We start from the raw sequence: 18,414 nt of genomic DNA, 5'->3' as shown, positions 1-18,414 counted from the left end.
GCTACCCAGGAGTTCCAGGATGCACTGAGCTATGATCACACCACTGCACTCCATCCTGGGTGACAGAGCAAGGCCCTGTCTCAAAAAAATAAATAAATAAAAGTAAAAATAAAAGGCCAGGCACAGTGGCTCACACCTGTAATCCCAACACTGTGGGAGGTCGAGGCCTGCGTATCACCTGAGGTCAGGAGTCCGAGATATGGTGATACCTCATCTCTACTAAAAATACAAAAAAATTAGCCAAGCATGGTGGCAGGTGCCTGTAATCCTAGCTACTCCGGAGGCTAAGGCAGGAGAATCACTTGAACCTGGGAGACAGAGGTTGCAGTGAGCCAAGATCATGCCTCTGCACTCCAGCCCGGGTGCCGGGCAATAGTGTGAGACTCCATCTCAAAAATAAATAAATAAATGAAAAGAGCCTACACCCCCCATCTCCCTCTTGGTTCCTCTCTCTCCATGTGATCTCTGCACACGGCAGCTCCCCTTTGCCTTCTACCACGAGTGAAAGAAGCCTGAGCCTCTTACCAAATGCCCAGTCTTCCAGCCAGCAGAACCATGAGCCAAATACTCTCTTTTCTTTACAAATTACCAGTCTCAGGTATTCCTTTGTAGCAACACAAACAGACTAAGACATTCCTCTACAGAAAGCCTGTCAAGCCCTGATCTAGGCAGACTGACTTTGGCATCTGCTCCCTTAATCACTACACTAGACTGCCTCCTGGGCCCTCAGCTGGCAGTGATGATAAATGCTGTTGTATTATGATCCTCCAATGAGATGCATCCTTTGGAGAAAAGGAACATGATCCTTCTTAGGTAGTTTCTCTCTCTCTCTCTCTCTCTCTCTCTCTCTCTCTCTATATATATATATATATATATATATATATATATATATATATTTTTTTTTTTTTTGAGATGAAGTTTCACTGTTGTTACCCAGACTGGAGTGCAATGGCACGATCTCGGCTCACCGCAACCTCTGCCTCCTGGGTTCAAGCAATTCTCCTGCCTCAGCCTCCTGAATAGCTGGGACTACAGGCATGCACCACCATGCCCAGCTAATTTTTGTATTTTTAGTAGAGACGGGGTTTCACCTTGTTGGCCAGGATGGTCTTGATCTCTTGACGTCGTGATCCACCCGCCTCAGCCTCCCAAAGTGCTGGGATTATAGGCATGAGCCACTGCACCCGGCCTATATATATCTATTTTAAGGAGTTTTACTCTTGTTGCCCAGGCTGGAGTGCAATGGCGTGATCTTGGCTCACCACAAACTCCTCCTCCCAGGTTCAAGCAATTCTCCTGCCTCAGCCTCCCAAGTAGCTGGGATTACAGGCATGTACCACCATGCCTGGCTAATTTTGTTTTTTGTTATTGTTGTTGTTGTTTGGGTTTTGTTTTGTTTTGAGACAGAGTCTCACTCTGTCACCCAGGCTGGAGTGCAGTAGCACAATCTCAACTCACTGCAAACTCTGCCTCCAGGGTTCAAGCTATTCTCCTGCCTCAGCCTCCTGAGTACCTGGCACTACAGGTGCATGCCACCATGCCCAGCTAATTTTTGGGTTTTTTTTTTTTTTTTTTTTTTGAGACGGAGTTCGCTCTTGTTACCCAGGCTGGAGTGCAATGGTGCAATCTCAGCTCACCGCAACCTCCACCTCCTGGGTTCAGGCAATTCTCCTGCCTCAGCCTCCCAAGTAGCTGGGATTACAGGCACGCGCCATCATGCCCAGCTAATTTTTTGTATTTTTAGTAGAGACGGGGTTTCACCATGTTGACCAGGATGGTCTCGATCTCTTGACCTCGTGATCCACCCGCCTCGGCCTCCCAAAGTGCTGAGATTATTACAGGCTTGAGCCACCATGCCCAGCCTAATGTTTGTATTTTTAATAGAAACGTGGTTTCACCTTGTTGGCCAGGCTGGTCTTGAACTACTGACCTCGTGATCCACCTGCCTTGGCCTCCCAAAGTGCTGGGATTACAGGCGTGAGCCACTGCGCCCAGGCTTAGGTACAGTGTTTGTAGTAATATATTTGAATTTTATTAATGAACATTTGTCTCAAGAACTGAACAGTAATGTAACAGCTAACATGTGATGCATAGAAAATATAGACGAAAATCTTTGTAACTCTGGCTGAAGCAAAGCCTTGGATATGAAACCAAAACACAAATGACAAAAGAAAAAAATAGGGCTGGGTACAAGTGGCTCATGCCTGTAATTCCAGCACTTTGGGAGGCTTGCTTGAGCCCAGGGAGTTTGAGAACAGCCCGGGCAACATGACAAAACAAATCTCTACAGAAGTACAAAAATTAGCTGAGCACAGTGGCATGAACCTGTAGTCCCAGCTACTAGGAAGGCTGAGCGGGGAGGATCGCTTGAGCCCAGGAGGCTAAGACTACAGTGAGCCATGATTGCACCACTGCACTCTAGCCTGGGCAACTGAGCAGGACTCTGTCTCAAAAACAAAAATAAGAAAAAAATAGATAAATTGGACTAAAAAAGTAAAGATGTCTAGGCTTCACCCTCAGAAATCCAGATTGAAATGAGTTGCAGTGGGATTCAATCATCTGTATATTTTTAAAGCCTTCATATTGATTCCAAGTTTAGCACCCACTGCCTCTTTTGGCAAATTACATGTATTTATCCCTGGACTACTGCACACTTTCTGATGAATGGCAGATTTTGAGCTGTTCTCAGTCTGAAAGTCAACTCACTTAATCTGTTTCTGTGTCTGCCACGAAGCTGTTGAATATAAATACTGCCACAAAAGACTGGAGCCCATTCTCTCGCTCATGAACTCTTCTAAGCATTAGATAGTGTCATCCAAAAGACCACCAAGATGGCTAAGTAACAGGAGAGTTGTATTGATGACATCAGTTCACAAACCAGGAAGAGACAGTCTCCTGAGTGCATGCAAGCAGCTCTGTCTTGGAAAGGAAAAAGGGCAGGTTGGGTTTTATGCCTTACAGAGCCTGTATTACACAATGGAATCATACATATTCAGCAGGTTTGGGGAAAAGATTATGCATATTTATGAGGGGAGTTTAGCACATGTACAATGAGTCAACACATATGTAACATACATCCCGCGTTCACTTGGGGGTAGGGTTTTAGCAATAAAATGAGATAGATTTGGCTCTCTGTGCCAAAATGGGAGCTATAGGACACAAAAGCAATCTGTGTGCAGCCTCTATAAACTGGCTGAAACTGGTTTAAGGTCTGCAGTTGCTTATCAGAAGAGAATGTCTGTAAGGTCCGTCCTCTGTCCAGAGTTACAGTGGTCTGAGTGTAAATCAAAGTTAAGAGGAGTGGAGGGTGAAGGTAGAAAGGGATCTGGCTGAGCCAGGAGCAGTGGCTTATGCCTGTAATCTCAGCACTTTGGGAGGTCAAAGTGGGTGGTGTAAGGGTTATTGCCAAGTTTAAAATGAGGAAACTGAGGCCAGTATAAGAATATTAAATGCAAATTTATTCAGCTCCCGGGAGAGGTTCTATGGTCCCGGGAAAGGGGGCCAGAGAAGTCGCGCTGACTTCCTGGGGCGGGGTGCCTTTGGCTATGGGAGCTCTGATTGGCTCCAGGGGAGCGGGATTGGGACAGGGCGGGCCGCTATTGGTTGGCGAGTTGTTGGGCGGGTTTTCCGGTGCAAGAGCTGACCAGGATTGCATTAGCAGGAGTCTTCCAAGGGAGCCGTGCGACAGAGCTAGGTGCTGAGTGCAGAGCCTGGTGCTGGCTGCAGAGTCAGGTGCTGAGTGCTGAGCCTGGTGCTGGCTGCAGAGTCAGGTGCTGAGTGCAGAGCCTGGTGCTGGCTGCAGAGTCAGGTGCTGAGTGCAGAGCCTGGTGCTGGCTGCAGAGTCAGGTGCTGAGTGCAGAGCCTGGTGCTGGCTGCAGAGTCAGGTGCTGAGTGCAGAGCCTGGTGCTGGCTGCAGAGTCAGGTGCTGAGTGCAGAGCCTGGTGCTGGCTGCAGAGTCAGGTGCTGAGTGCAGAGGTGGGTGTGTCCGGCCTCCCTCGAGGCAACCGGCCTTACAGGTGGATCATGAAGTCAAGAGATGGAGACTATCTTGGCCAACATGGTGAAAGCCCCTCTATTATAAATACAAAAATTAGCTGGGTGTGGTGGCACACACCTATAGTCCCTGTTACTCGGGAGGCTGAGGCAGGAGAATCGCTTGAACCCAGGAGGCAGAAGTTGCAGTGAGCCGAGATAGCACCACTGCACTCCAGCCTGGGTGACAGAGCGAGACTCTGCCTAAAAAAAAAAAAAAATAGTTAAGAGAAGTCTGGTAATTTGCCTTGACAGCTCCTGTTGTTAGGGAATTTAGCAAGAGCGTGGTTGTTTCTTGCGTTCATAGGAATTTAGGAAAGAACTCATGCCAACCAACACCTGAACCTGTGACCTGTAGGTAATTTTTATTTCCTTAGGCTTAGGGTCCATATTAAGCAAGAGGGGTCTGTTTTGGGCTCTCAGCTGACAGCACAAATAACACTTCCCCCTTGTCTGGACTGAGAAACAAAATCCTAATAACCACTTGCCAGCAAGATAGGAACCAGCTGTGGAGATTTAGGAAATCGTCTAACATCATCTTTTTCCGCACAGCACCCTATTCTGTTCAGAATCTTGAATCTGACTATAGTTAAGGGAGCCGCACCCACAGATATCGGCCAACTACCTAACTCAGAGAACTTCAGTAGCTTCCCTTGGCCTTCACCATGGTCTGCGTGGCCTGATTCATGTCAGGGTTCAATGCAAAAAACACATTGCTATGGGATAAGAGATTTACTCTAGAAATTAGACCTTACAGAATTATAGCAGGAGGCTGGACGCTGTGGCACACACCTGTAATCCCAGCACTTCCAGCACTTTGGGAGGCCTAGGCGGGTGGATCACCTGAGGTCAGGAATTTGAGACCAGCCTGGCCAAAATAGTGAAACCCCCATCTTTACTAAAAATAGAAAAAATTAGCTGGGCGTGATGGCGAGAGCCTGTAATCCCAGCTACTAGGCAGGCTGAGGCAGGAGAATCACTTGAACCTGGAGGCAGACGTTACAGTGAGCCAAGGTCTCACCATTGCACTCCATCCTGGGCAAGAAGAGTGAAATTCCATCTCAAAAAAAAAAAAAAAAAAAATGGACACCTGCACAGTTCCAATCCAGTGTTGTTCAAAGGTCCATTGGTTCTATTCATTTGGAGAACTCTATTAATTTAATTTAATTTTGAGATGGAGTCTCACTCTGTTGTCCAGGCTGGAGTGCAGTGGTGTGATCTCAGCTCATAGCAACCTCTGCCTCCTGGGTTCAAGTGATTCTCCTGCTTCAGCCTCCCGAGTAGCCGGGATTACAGGCACCCACTAGCACACCTTGCTAATTTTTGTATTTTTAGTAGAGACGGGGTTTCATCATGTTGGTCAGGCTGGTCTTGAACTATTAACTATTAACTATTAACTGCCTCCCAAAGGGCTGGTATTACTGGTGTGAGCCAAGACGCGGAGCTCGCTCTTTTTTCTGCTCTCAGATGTTGCCACATTCTTTCCCACTTGAGGGAAAGAATTTTGCTTCTATAATAACTGATGATCTTTTTTCCCTCACCAAGTCCCCATCTAGTCCCTTCTTCCTTATCCCCTAAGACCCAGCTAATGTAATTTTCCTTGGGCTTCCACTATAAGTGATATCCTATATATTTTTCTCTCCTATATACAATTTGGGATTGTACATATACAACACAGAGACAAGTTTCATAATACAGCTTTGGGCTGTACATTGACTTACTTGCAGTATCTCTTTCTTGGGCCATCCCTGAAGCTCCTAGAGGGTAAGGAGTATGTCTATTTTATTCACCATTGCATACAATAGGTCCCTTAAAATGTATTTATTTATTTTTTAATAGAGATGGGGTTTCTCCGTGTTGATCAGGCTGGTCTTGAACTCCTGACCTCAGGTGATCCACCCGCCTCTGCCTCCCAAAGTGCTAGGATTACAGGTGTGAGCCACTGTGCCCAGCCAAAACATGTTTATTAAATGAGCAAAGCGGCCGGGTGCAGTGGCTCATACCTGTAATTTCAGCACTTTGGGAGGCCAAGGTAAATGGAATCACTTGATCTCTGGAGTTTGAGACCAGCCTGGCCAGAGATGGGGGAGAAACCCCATCTCTACAAAAAATTTTTGTAAAAAATTAGGCAAGGCCCAGAGCAGTGGCCCACGCCTGTAATCCCAGCACTTTGAGAGGCCAAGTCAGGTAAATTACCTGAGGTCAGGAGTTCAACACCAGCCTGGACAACATGGCAAAACGCTGTCTCTACTAAAAATACAAAAAATTAGCTGGGCATGGTGGCGCATGCCTGTAATCCCAGCTACTCAGGAGGCGGAGGTTACGGTGAGCTGAGATCACGCCATTGCACTCCAGCCTGGGTAACAAGAGCGAAACTCCGTCTCAAAAAAAAAAAAAAAGAAAAAATTAGCCGGGTGTAGTGGCATGTGCCTGTAGTCCCAGCTACTTGAGAGGCTGAAGTAAAAGGACTGCTTGAGACCAAGAGGTTGAGACTACAGTGAGCCTATATCATACCACTGCACTCCAGCCTGAATGATACAGCAAGACCCTGTCTCAAATAAAATAAAATAGAATAAAATGAGCAAACCTAGTCATTTTCAAGGCCAATGTTTGACATATTGTTTTAGAGAGAAAATAAAATCGCTCCCTTGCTTAATACATGGCATTGTTTTGCTACATAATTAATGGTCTCTATGTAACAAAACAAAAGAAAGCAATATTTAAAAATTGCCAGCAGGCAAACAGCCTTATCACACACCAACCCAGCCTAGGTTCCCTCCAGGCCTGGAAAAAACATTTAGAAGCAATTGCTGAAACTTTGTTTGTAGCAGTAATTAAATAACCAGCTCCCAGCAGGAGTCTTAATGGCTAGCCTAAGAGGTCCTGAAAGTTTTTAAGGCTTAATAGCCTGCATACACTCTCAGCTCTACAGAATTCTTTTTTTTTTTTTTTTTTAAAGCCAGTCAAATTTAGCAGTGGGGGGTTGTAGCCCTACAGAATTCTTAAATATCTGCATAATTTTCTCTGTGGGAATGCTTTATCTGAATAGACTATTTTGGTTTAAAAAATATTTTTGCAAACTTTCTAAGCAAATATTCCAGACAAGTCATAATCGCAATGATAAACAAGCTTCCCACTGCAACAAGTTAATGAACACAAAGAGGCTTGTGGAATACCTGACATACAGCAGGTGCTTAATAAATGGTAGTTGCGCCAGGTGCAGTAGCTGACACCTGTAATCCCAGCACTTTGGGAGGCTGAGGCAGTCGGATCACCTGAGGTCAGGAGTTTGAGACCAGCCTGGTCAACATGGTGAGAACCCATCTCTACTAAAAATACAAAAATTAGCCAGGTGTGGTGGCGCATGCTTGTATTACCAGCTACTCGGGAGGCTGAGGCAAGAGAATTGCTTGAACCCGGGAGAAGGAGATTGCAGTAAGCCGATATCGCACCATTGCACTCCAGCCTGGGCAACAAGAGCAAAGTCCATCTCTAAATAAATAAATAAATATAGTTGCCTTCACCCATCTCAAGGGCTATTTAAAAGCCCCACCTATTATCCGGGCAGGGTGGCATTCACCTGTAATCCCAGCTACTTGGGAGACCTGTAATCCCAGCTACTGAGGTGGGAGGATTGATTGAGCCCAGGAGTTTGAGGCTGCAGTGAGCTATGATTGTGCCACTGCACTCAAGCTGGGTGGTAGAGCAAGATGCTGTCTTTCTTTTTTTTTTGAGACGGAGTTTCGCTGTTGTTACCCCCAGACTGGAGTGCAATGGCATGATCTCAGCTCACCACAACCTCTGCCTCCTGGGTTCAAGCAATTCTCCTGCCTCAGCCTCCCAAGTAGCTGGGTCTACAGGCACACACTACCATGCCCAGCTAATTTTTGTATTTTTAGTAGAGATGGAGTTTCACCATGTTGACCAGGATGGTCTCGATCTCTTGACCTTGTGATCATGATCTCTTGACCTCGATCTCTTGACCTCGATCTCTTGGCCTCGGCCTCCCAAAGTGCTGGGATTATAGGCGTGAGCCACCGCGCCCGGCCTACGACTCCGTCTCTTAAAAAAAAAAAAAAAAAAAAATTCTTATGGGAGCCAGATGGAAAAATATTCAATGTTAGGAACATCCCTCAAGAGACCAAGCTTGTTATTCCAGAAAGTTATTTCTGAATCAATGTAATGTTTTTTCCAGTTTTTACTTCACATTTTACATTTTAAAAAGGAGAAACTGGGCACAGTGGCTCACACCTGTGATCCCAGCACTTTGGGAGGCTGAGGCAGGTGGATCACCTGAGGTCAGGAGTTTGAGACCAGCCTGGTCAACATGATGAAACCCCATCTCTACAAAAAATACAAAAATTAGCCGGGTATGGTGGTGGACGCCTGTAATTACAGCTACTTGGGAGGCTGAGGCAGGAGAATCACTTTTTAGGTTTTGGGGTACATGTGCAGAACGTACAAGATAGTTGCATAGGTACACACATGGCAGTGTGTTTTGCTGCCTTCCTCCCCTTCACCCACATTTGGCATTTCTCCCCCAGGCTATCCCTCCCCAGCTCCTCCCCCCGTCCCGCCCCTATTTTCCCCAATAGACACCAGTGTGTAGTACTGCCTTCCCCGTGTCCATGTGTTCTCATTTTTCCTCACCTGCCTATGAGTGAGAATATGTGGTATTTAATTTTCTGTTCATGTGTCAGTTTGCTGAGAATGATGTTCTCCAGATTCATCCACATCCCTACAAACAACACGAACTCATCATTTTTGATTGCTGCATAATATACCTTAAAGCCCAGGAGACAGAGGTTGCAGTCAGCCAGGATCGAGCCATTGCACTCTATCCTGGGTGACAAGAATGAAACTCCGGTTCAAAAATATTAATTAATTAAAATTAAAAAGGATAAAAGAAAAAAGTATGCTGATTTACAACTAAGCCTCAAGATGAGGCAGAGGTAAGGCCCAGAAACTCATTTTAAATATTCATTTTCCAGCCTGGCCAACATGGTGAAACCCGGCTCTACTAAAAATATCAAAATTAGCCAGGCGTGGTGGTGAATGCCTGTAATCCCAGCTACTCAGGAGGCTGAGGCAGCAAAATCGCTTGAACCTGGAAGGAGGAGGTTGCAGTGAGCTGCAATTGCACCACGGCACTCCAGCCTAGGTGACAGAAAAAGAGTCTGTCTCTAAATAAATAAATAATTATTTTCCCCTGGGAAATTTCCTTTACTTACCTATTTAATTTCTTTCAGGGCATTTTCATAAGAAGTAGCCTTAATTAAGTGGCACTTGGATAAAAAGACAAAAAACGAAGACTCAATCTGTTGCATAGACTGGAGTACAGTGGCCCAATCACAGCTCACTGCAGCCTTGGACTCCTAGGCTCCAGCAATCCTCCTGCCTCAGCCTCCTGAGTAGCTGGGACTACAGGTGCATACCGCCATGCCTGTCTAATTAAAAAAATTTTTTTTGTAGACATGGGGACTTGCTGTTGCCCAGGCTGGTCTCAAAATCTTAGGCTCAAAGCATCCTCCCTCCTTGGCCTACCAAAATGCTAGGATTACAGGAGTGCCATGCCCTCAGAAGAAAATTCTTACTCCTTGGACCATATCTTGAGGTCCCTATGGCTATAGCTCAGTTCTTCTACCCTTGGGATAAAACCTAAGGTGGTTAAACCATGACATAAAGGTGGACGCTTTATCACTGTTCTTTTGTTTGTATTTTGAGACTCACTCTGTTGCCCAGGCTGGAGTCCAGTGGCACCATCTCAGCTCACTGCAACCTCCACCTCCCAGGTTCAAGTGACTCTCCTGCTGCAGCCTCCTGAGTAGCTTGGACTATAGGCACATACCACCATGATCGGCTAATTTTTTTTTTTTTTTTTTTGCATTTTTTAGTAGAGACAGGTTTCACTATGTTGGCCGGACTGGTCTCAAACTCTTGACCTCGTGATCCACCCTCCTTGGCCTCCCAAAGTGCTGGGATTACAGGCATAAACCACCATGCCCAGCCATTCTACCCCTGTTCTAACTTGGGAGGCCTGCAGCGTGCCCAGGCATAGGAGTTTACAGTGTTATCATCACCACCCTCTGAGGACAAGCCCCATCAACCTCTGCTCTAGAGGAGTGACAGTTGTCCTGAACTATGGCAAAGGGAGTTGTCCATGTGGAGTGGATAGATTGAACAGCTGGCAAGTCTGTGGCATAAATAGAGGACCACAGGCTGGCTACAGCTGGTAGATACTTCTCCCTAGGTGACAAGAGAAGGACGATGAACACAGCTTCCGGACCCTGATGATTTATACTTCTTTAAGTAAAGATAATGGCTTCCCCTTGATCTCTCCTTTGGTCATACAGCTGCTGTCTATGAGGTCCCTCACCTCTTCATCAGCGCACAGGAAGTGGTTCTTTTTTTTTTTTTTTTTAATCTATATTATTGTTTCTCTTCTTTTTCTTTTCTTTTTTTTTTTTTTTTTTTTTGAGGCGGAGTTTCGCTGTTGTTACCCAGACTGGAGTGCAATGGCACGATCTCAGCTCACCGCAACCTCCGCCTCCTGGGTTCAAGCAATTCTCCTGCCTCAGCCTCCTGAGTAGCTGGGACTACAGGCGTGCACCACCATGCCCAGCTAATTTTTGTATTTTTAGTAGAGACGGGGTTTCACCTTGTTGACCAGGATGGTCTCAATCTCTTGACCTCATGATCCACCTGCCTTGGCTTCCCAAAGTGCTGGGATTATAGGCGTGACCCACGGTGCCTGGCCTATTGTTTCTTTTTTAAGTTTTTTCTTTCTTTCTTTCTTTTTTGAAACTGGGTCTCATTTTGTTGCCCAGGCTGGAGTACAGTGGTGTGATCATAGCTCACTGCAGACTCAACCCCCTGGGCTCAACTGATCCTCCTGCCTCAGCCTCTCAGGTAGTTGGGACTATAAGGCACACACCATCCCACCCAGCTAGGATTTTTGTTTTTGTTTTTTGAGACGGAGTCTCACTCTATCACCTAGGCTGGAGAGCAGTGGCACAATCTCAGCACTGCAACCTCTGCCACCCAGGTTCAATCAATTCTCCTACCTCAGTCTCCCAAGTAGCTGAGATTATAGGTGCCTGCAACCACACCCTGCTAATTTTTTTTTTTTTCTTTTAGTAGAGATGGAGTTTTACCATCTTGGCCAGGCTGGTCTTAAACTCCTGACCTCATGATCCACCCTCCTCAGCCTCCCAAAGTACTGGGGTTACAGGCATTAGCCACTGTGCCTAACCTTTTTTTTTATTTTAAGAGATGGGTTTTTGCCATGTTGCCCAGGTTGGTCTTGAACTCCTGGCCCCAAGTGACCCTCCTGCGTTAGTCTACCCAAGTGTTGGGATTACAGATATGAGCTACTGCACCCAGCCTATAACAATTTTTCTATTCATTTGAAGCACAGTTAGAAAAAAAAAGGTACACTTTGGAAACTCAGTGGCACAAGGTACACTGCCGTAACTGAGGGTATCATACAGGTTTTTTAAAGGAGCCTCTCTGAACCTATTCTGATTCAGGAATAGGTTTTTATTCAGAATAGGTTTTATTCTGCCCAATAAAAATGATAGTCTAGGCACGGTGTGCTCATGCCTGTAATCCCAGCACTTTAGGAGGCTGAGGTGGAAGGATCACTTGAGGCCTGTGTGTTCGAGACCAGCCCGAGAAACAAAGTGAGGCCCCATCCCTATGGAAAAAAAATTTTTTTTAATTAGCAGGGCAAAATTGGGTGTGGTGGTTCATGCCTGTAATCTTAGTACTTTGGAAAACCGAGGTGGGCAAATCCCTTGAGGTCAGGAGTTTGAGGCCAGCCTGGCCAACAAGGTGAAACTTTGTCTATACTAAAAATACACACAAAAAAATTAGCCTGGTTTGGTGGTGTACACCTATGGTCCCAGCTACTTGGGAGGTGGAGGCAGGAGAATTGCTTGAACCTGGGAGGCAGAGGTTGTAGTGAGCCAAGATCGCACCACTGCACTCCAGCCTGGGCAACAGAGCAAGACTCCGTCTCAAAATAAATAAGAAAATATAAAACATTAAAAAATAAAAATTTAGCTGAGCGTGGTGGCACCTGCCTGTGATCTCAGCTACCTTGGGAGGCTGAGGCAGGAGGATCACTGGAGCCCAGGAGTTCAAGGCTACAGTGAGCTATGATGGCACTCTGCACTACAGTCTGAGCCAAATTCTCAAGCTGTACCCAAATCTGATGAGTCAGAAACTTAGGAGGGTGGAGCCCAGTGATCTGTTGTTTTGTTTTTGTTTTTTAACAAACTCTCCAGGTAACTTTGTGTGCACGAAAGTGTGAGAGTGACTGCTCTAGTCTAAGGCAGTGCATCTCAAACTTTACTTCACACTAGAATTTATTTGGCAGCTTTGAGAAATTCTAATGCTCAGGCTTCACCCACACTCCTTACATCGGAATCTGGTGATAAGACTCACGAATCAGTAGTTCTTAAACATCCTGCAGTGATTCAAGTGGGTAGGTGAGTCTGAGAAGCAGTGTGGTCTAGAATGCATAGCATCAACCTCTCTGGGTGCCTGGTAGAAATGTGGAATCTCAGACTGGACACGGTCGCTCATGCCTGTAATCCCAGCACTTTGAGAGACCAAGGCAGGTGGATCACTTGACCCCAGGAGTTGGAGACCAGCGTGAGCAGCTTGGTGAAACCTCCGTCTCTAAATCTAAAAAATTAGCTGGGCGTGGTGGTGTGTGCCTGTAGTGACAGTGAGCCATGAACATGCCACTGCACTCTAGACTGAATCATAGAATGAGACCTTGTCTAAGAAGAAAAAAAATAAAAACCAGTCCGGGCGCAGTGGCTCATACCCGTAATCCTAACACTTTGGGAGGCCGAGGTGAGCAGATAACTTGAGGTCAGGAGTTTGAGACCAGCCTGGCAAATATGGCGAGACTCCATCTCTACTAAAAATACAAAAATTAGCCAGGAATTGTGTCATACGCTTGTAATCCCAGCTACTGGGGGGCTGAGGCAGAAGAATGGCTTGAACCTGGTAGGTGGAGGTTGCAGTGAGCCGAGACTGTGCCACTGCACTCCAGGCTGGGCAACAGCAAGACTGTCTCCAAAAGGAAAACACAAAACACAAAAAGGAATCTCAGGCCGATGAATCTGAGTCTGCACTTTAACAAGATGGGGTGGGGTGGGGGGTTGACCTTCCTACCCTCCTATTCATTTTTTTTTTTTTTTTTTTTGAGAAGGAGTCTCCCTCTGTCGCCCAGGCTGGATGGAATACAGTGGCATGATCTCGGGTCACTGCAACCTACACCTCCCGGGTTCAAGCAACTCTCTGCCTCAGTCTCCCAAGTAGCTGGGATTACAAGCACCTGCCACAATGCCAGGCTAATTTTTCTTTTCTTTTCTTTTTGAGACGGAGTCTTGCTCTGTCACCAGACTGGAGTGCAGTGGTACAATCTTGGCTCACTGCAACCTCCACCTCCTGGGTTAAAGTGATTCTTCTGCCTCAGCCTCCCAAGTAGCTGGGACTACAGGCGCATGCCAACACACCCAGCTAATTTTTGTATTTTTAGTAGAGACGGAGTTTCATCATGGCCAGGATGGTCTCGATCTCTTGACCTTGTGATCCACCCACCTCAGCCTCCCAAAGTGCTGGGGTTACAGGCATGAGCCACCACACCTGGCCTTATTTATTATTATTATTTTTTAATAGAGACAGGGTCTTGCTATGTTGCCCAGGCTGGTCTTGAACTCCTGAGCTCAAGTGATCCTCCTGCCTCAGCCTCCTAGAGTTTTCAGATTCCAGGCGTGACCCATCCCGCCTGGCCCTGTGACCCTCCTAAGTACATTCAAATGTGAGATGCCCTGTCCTGGAATACAAAAACCTCAATCTGAGATGTGGTCTGAAATTGTCTGACTTACAAATTAATGATTTACTGAACCCAGTCCAGAGGTTGTTGCTTTCTTTTTTTGTTGTTTTGAGATGGAGTCTTGCTCTGTCTCCCAGGCTGGAGTGCAGTGGCACTACCTCAGCTCACTGCAATCTCCACCTCCTAGGTTCAGGCGATTCTCCTGCCTCAGCCTCCCAAGGAGCTGGGACTACAGGCATCCACCTCGACACCTGGCTAATTTTTGTATTGGTAGAGATGGGTTTTACCATGTTGTCCAGGCTAATCTGAAACTCCTGACTTCAGTGATCTACCCACCTTGGCCTCCCAAAGTGCTGAGATTTCAGGCATGAGCCACCATATCTGGCCAGCTTTTGCTTTTCTGATGCTCTGGTGACAGTGGCTGTTTTCCTGCCTCCCCCAACCCACCTCCCCTCAGATGATCTGTTTAGGGGAGGGGAAAATGGCCTGGGGAGAGTAAATTCAATGAGCACCTCCAGGTTGCCCTAGAGAGTGAGTAAGGGAGGAGGGAATGCTAATTAATACTTGGATAGATTTTATTCCTCAAATTATTAATTACTGCATTGTTTCATGGTAACTCCCAGGAGTCCTCCCCTAAACCAGCTGTTTCTGATTCTCCCTGCCCCACCCTCCAATTTTTTTTTTTACTCTTTTTTCAGCATCTTATCAGATCCCTGCTGAACAATTTAGAAAGTGAAACCAAGCCTGAGTCAGAATTGAAATACACATTCACCTGGACTTTGTATTTCCCTGAACAGGTAGGATAAGAACCCCAGATTGCAGTGGGACTTGTGACCAAAGGCAACACAAATGTCATTGTCTTGGATTTTTTTTTTTTTTTTTGAGACGGAGTTTCGCTGTTGTTACCCAGACTGGAGTGCAATGGCACGATCTCGGCTCACTGCAACCTCCACCTCCTGGGTTCAAGCAATTCTCCTGCCTCAGCCTCCCGGAGTAGCTGGGGACGACAAGCGTGCGCCACCATGCCCAGCTAATTTTTGTATTTTTAGTAGAGACGGGGTTTCACCTTGTTGACCAGGATGGTCTCAATCTCTTGACCTCGTGATCCACCTGCCTCGGCCTCCCAAAGTGCTGGGATTATAGGCATGAGCCACCACGCCCGGCCCTGTCTTGGAACTTTTTAACTGACAAGATCCTTTTGCATTAATCCCATTCATATATTTAAGTCTTTTTCCTTAGCTTGAAAATGACACATGGCTGGTTCGTTTCTCTAGAGTCTCCAAACCCATACTCACTTTGATATATGTATGTGTGCATAGGTGCAGTCATGGCAAATAAGGGTTTTTTTTTTTTTTTTTTGAGATGGAATCCTGCTCTGTCACCCAGGCTGGAGTGCAGTAGCACGATCTTGGCTCACTGCAGCCTCCACCTCCCATGTTCAAGCGATTCTCCTGTCTCAGCCTCCCCAGTAGCTGGGAGAAAGACTCATACCACTATGCCCAGCTAATTTTTTGTATTTTTAGTAGAGACGCGGTTTCACCTTGTTAGCCAGGATGATCTCAATCTCCTGACCTCATGATATGTCCCTCATAATGTATATGTACTGCAATTATAGGCATGAGCCACTGGGTCTGGCTAACAAATAAGGATTTGTAGGATTCTTTTGTATCCTGGGCAGTGGGGTATGGAAAGAGGTTAGGGATGGGAGTAAGGACACCTGGATCCCTTAGAGCAAGTCACTCTGCTCTGCTGGGTCTCTATCTTCTCACTTCAAAAATAAGGATTTTTTTGCCGGGTGTGGTGGCTCACGCCTGTAATCCAAGCACTTTGGAGGCTAAGGTGGGCGGATCACCTGAGGTTGGGAGTTCAAGACCAGCCTAACCAACATGGTGAAACCCCGTCTTAAATAATTTTTAAAAAATAAATAAATAAGGATTTTTTTTTTTTTTTTTTTTTTTTTTGAGATGGAGTCTTGCACTGTCACCCAGGCTGGAGTGCAATGGCACACTCTCAGCTGACTGCAACCTCCAACTTCTGGGTTCAAGTGATTCTCCTGCCTCACCCTTCCCAGTAGCTGGGATTACAGGTGTCCACCCCCACGGCTAACTTTTAGTATTTTTAGTAGAGACAGGGTTTCACTCTGTTGCAGGCTGGTCTCGAATTCCTGACCACGTGATCTCGTGATCTGCCCACCTCAGCTTCCCAAAGTGCTGGGATTACAGGTGTGAACCACCATGCCTGGCTGAAAATAAGAAAATATGATGGCCAAGGGTGCAAATTCCAATGGTTATGGGTACCTAAGGAATAGCCTATGGGGGCTAAGCGTAGCCCCTTCTCAGACCCACCCACTTTCTTTGTTAACTTGTGGGAATATAGGTCTAGAATTGCCACATTTCTTTTCTTCTTCTTTTTTTTAAAGACGGGGTTTCACCATGTTAGTCAGGCTGGTCTTGACCTCCCAACCTCAGGTAATCCACCTGCCTTGGCCTCCAAAGTGCTTGAATTACAGGCGTGAGCCACTACGCCCAGGCAAATTGCCATATTTCAAGGGAAGCAATAATAATAATAATAATTGGATTTCCATTTGCAATTTCTCAATTTATAAATGCCAGAAACTAACACTACTTTATTTTGCAGAATTTGGAAATTACACAAAATACTCCTGAGGCCATGGTTTACCTGGAGCCAGCCAGGTAATGAATTCCAGATGAAATGGTATCTCAGGACTTTTTTAGGATCCAATTCTTCCTCTCTAATTCATTTGAGGGTTTTTGGGTTTTTTTTTTTTTTTTTTTTTTTTTCTCTTCTCTGTCACCCAGTCTGGAGTGCAGTGGTGCAATCACAGCTTCAATCTCTGGGGCTCAAGCAGGCCCCCTGCCTCAGCCTTCTGAGTAGCTGGGACTACGGGCATATGCCACTATGACTGACTATTTTTAAAACCTTTTGTAGGGATGGGGTCTCACTATGTCCCCTGCTGTTTTGTGTATGTGTAGTCATATCTGTGTCTCTTATTTATTCCTTCAATAAATATTTGAGTACCCATTATAAGCTGGAAACTATAGTTGATAGAAAAAAATGAGATGGGGTTTGTACCTTTAGGTGAGCAAATGAGACGGCTAAGTCACATTCCACAATAAATAATAAGACTTACTGAACAACTACATTTGCTGAAAAGTCTAAGGTAAGGGGGGTTCAGGTCTTTAGCAATACATGCACACAGTCATTCCAAAGCTTGGCATTTTCTCTATAAAATGGAATAATAATACCTCCCCATCAAGCATGTGTGAAGATCAGAGCTGTCTGCAAAGTGCTGAGAAGTATACTACCTGGCATGGGGTAGATGCTTGTTTCAGTCTATGTGTGCTGCTATAACAAAATAGCGGCCAGGGGCAGTGGCTCACACCTATCATCCCAGTACTTTAGGAGGCCCAGGTGGGTGGATCACCTGAGGTCAGGAGTTTGAGACCTGCCTGGCCAACATAATGAAATCCCGTCTCTACTAAAAACACAAAAATTAGCCAGGTGTGGTGTTGTGCACCTGTAGTTCCAGCTACTCAGGAGCTGAGGCAGGAGAATGGCTTGAACCTGGGAAGCAGAGGTTGCAGTGAGCTGAGATTGCACCATTGTCCTCCAGCCTGGGTGACAGGGTGAGACTCCATCAAAAAAAAAAAGCATAAACCAGGGGCATACAAACAACAGGAATTTATTTCTCATAGTTCTAGAGGCTGGGAAGTCCAAAATCAAGGCACCAGCAGATTTGGTATCTGGGGAGGGCTCGCTTCCTGGTTCACAGATGCACATTCTTGATGTGTCCTTACATAGTGGGAAGGCGCAAAGCAGCTTCTTGGGGCCTCTTTTATAAAGACACTAGTCCTTTCAGCAGAACAAATTCTATTGAACTGCTGCTTGCCAAAAAAAAAAAAAAAAAAAAGGACACTAGTCTTGTTAATGAGGGCTCTGCCTTCATTACCTAATCGCCTCTGAACTAGTCAATTTTTACACTGCTGATAAAGACACACCTGAAACTGGGTAATTTATAAAGAAAAAGAGGTTTAATGGACTCACAGTTCCGCCTGGCTGGGGAGGCCTTACAATTATGGCAAAGGGAAAAGGCATGTCTTACATGGCAGCAGACAAGAGAGAATGAGAGCCAAGCAAAAGAAGCAACCCTTATAAAACTTGTCAAATCTGGTGAGACTTATTCACTACCACTACCACAAGAGCAGTATGGGGGAAACTACCTCCATGATTTGATTATGTCCCACCAGGGGTCCCACCTACAACACATGGGAATTATAGGAGATTTGGGTGGGGACGCAGCCAAACCATATCACCTCCCAAACACCTGGCTTCCTGAAACCACCATCTTGAGTGTTATGATTTCAATGCAGAAACTTGTGGGAGGCCAGGCATGGTAGCTCCCACCTGTAATTCCAGCACTTTGGGAGGCCAAGGCAGGAAAATCACTTGAGGTCAGAAGTTCAACACCAGCCTGGCCAACATGGTGAAACCCCATCTCTACAAAAAAT

General features: G+C 45.9%; 1 long non-coding RNA gene across 1 annotated transcript in view; it reads right to left on the bottom strand.

The window, feature by feature from the left end:
- Nucleotides 1-3,437: 3,437 nt before the first annotated feature.
- LOC128929197 (uncharacterized) overlaps nt 3,438-18,414 on the bottom strand; it is a 33,716-nt gene continuing 18,739 nt past the window's right edge. Inside the window, exon 2 of the long non-coding RNA XR_008475263.2 lies at nt 3,438-4,072. This is a non-coding gene — a long non-coding RNA (uncharacterized LOC128929197). The remainder of the gene's footprint in view (nt 4,073-18,414) is intronic.

Source organism: Callithrix jacchus, chromosome 12, assembly GCF_049354715.1.
Source record: "Callithrix jacchus isolate 240 chromosome 12, calJac240_pri, whole genome shotgun sequence".
NCBI lineage: Eukaryota > Metazoa > Chordata > Mammalia > Primates > Cebidae > Callithrix > Callithrix jacchus.
This window is presented reverse-complemented; position numbering and strand designations above follow the sequence as displayed.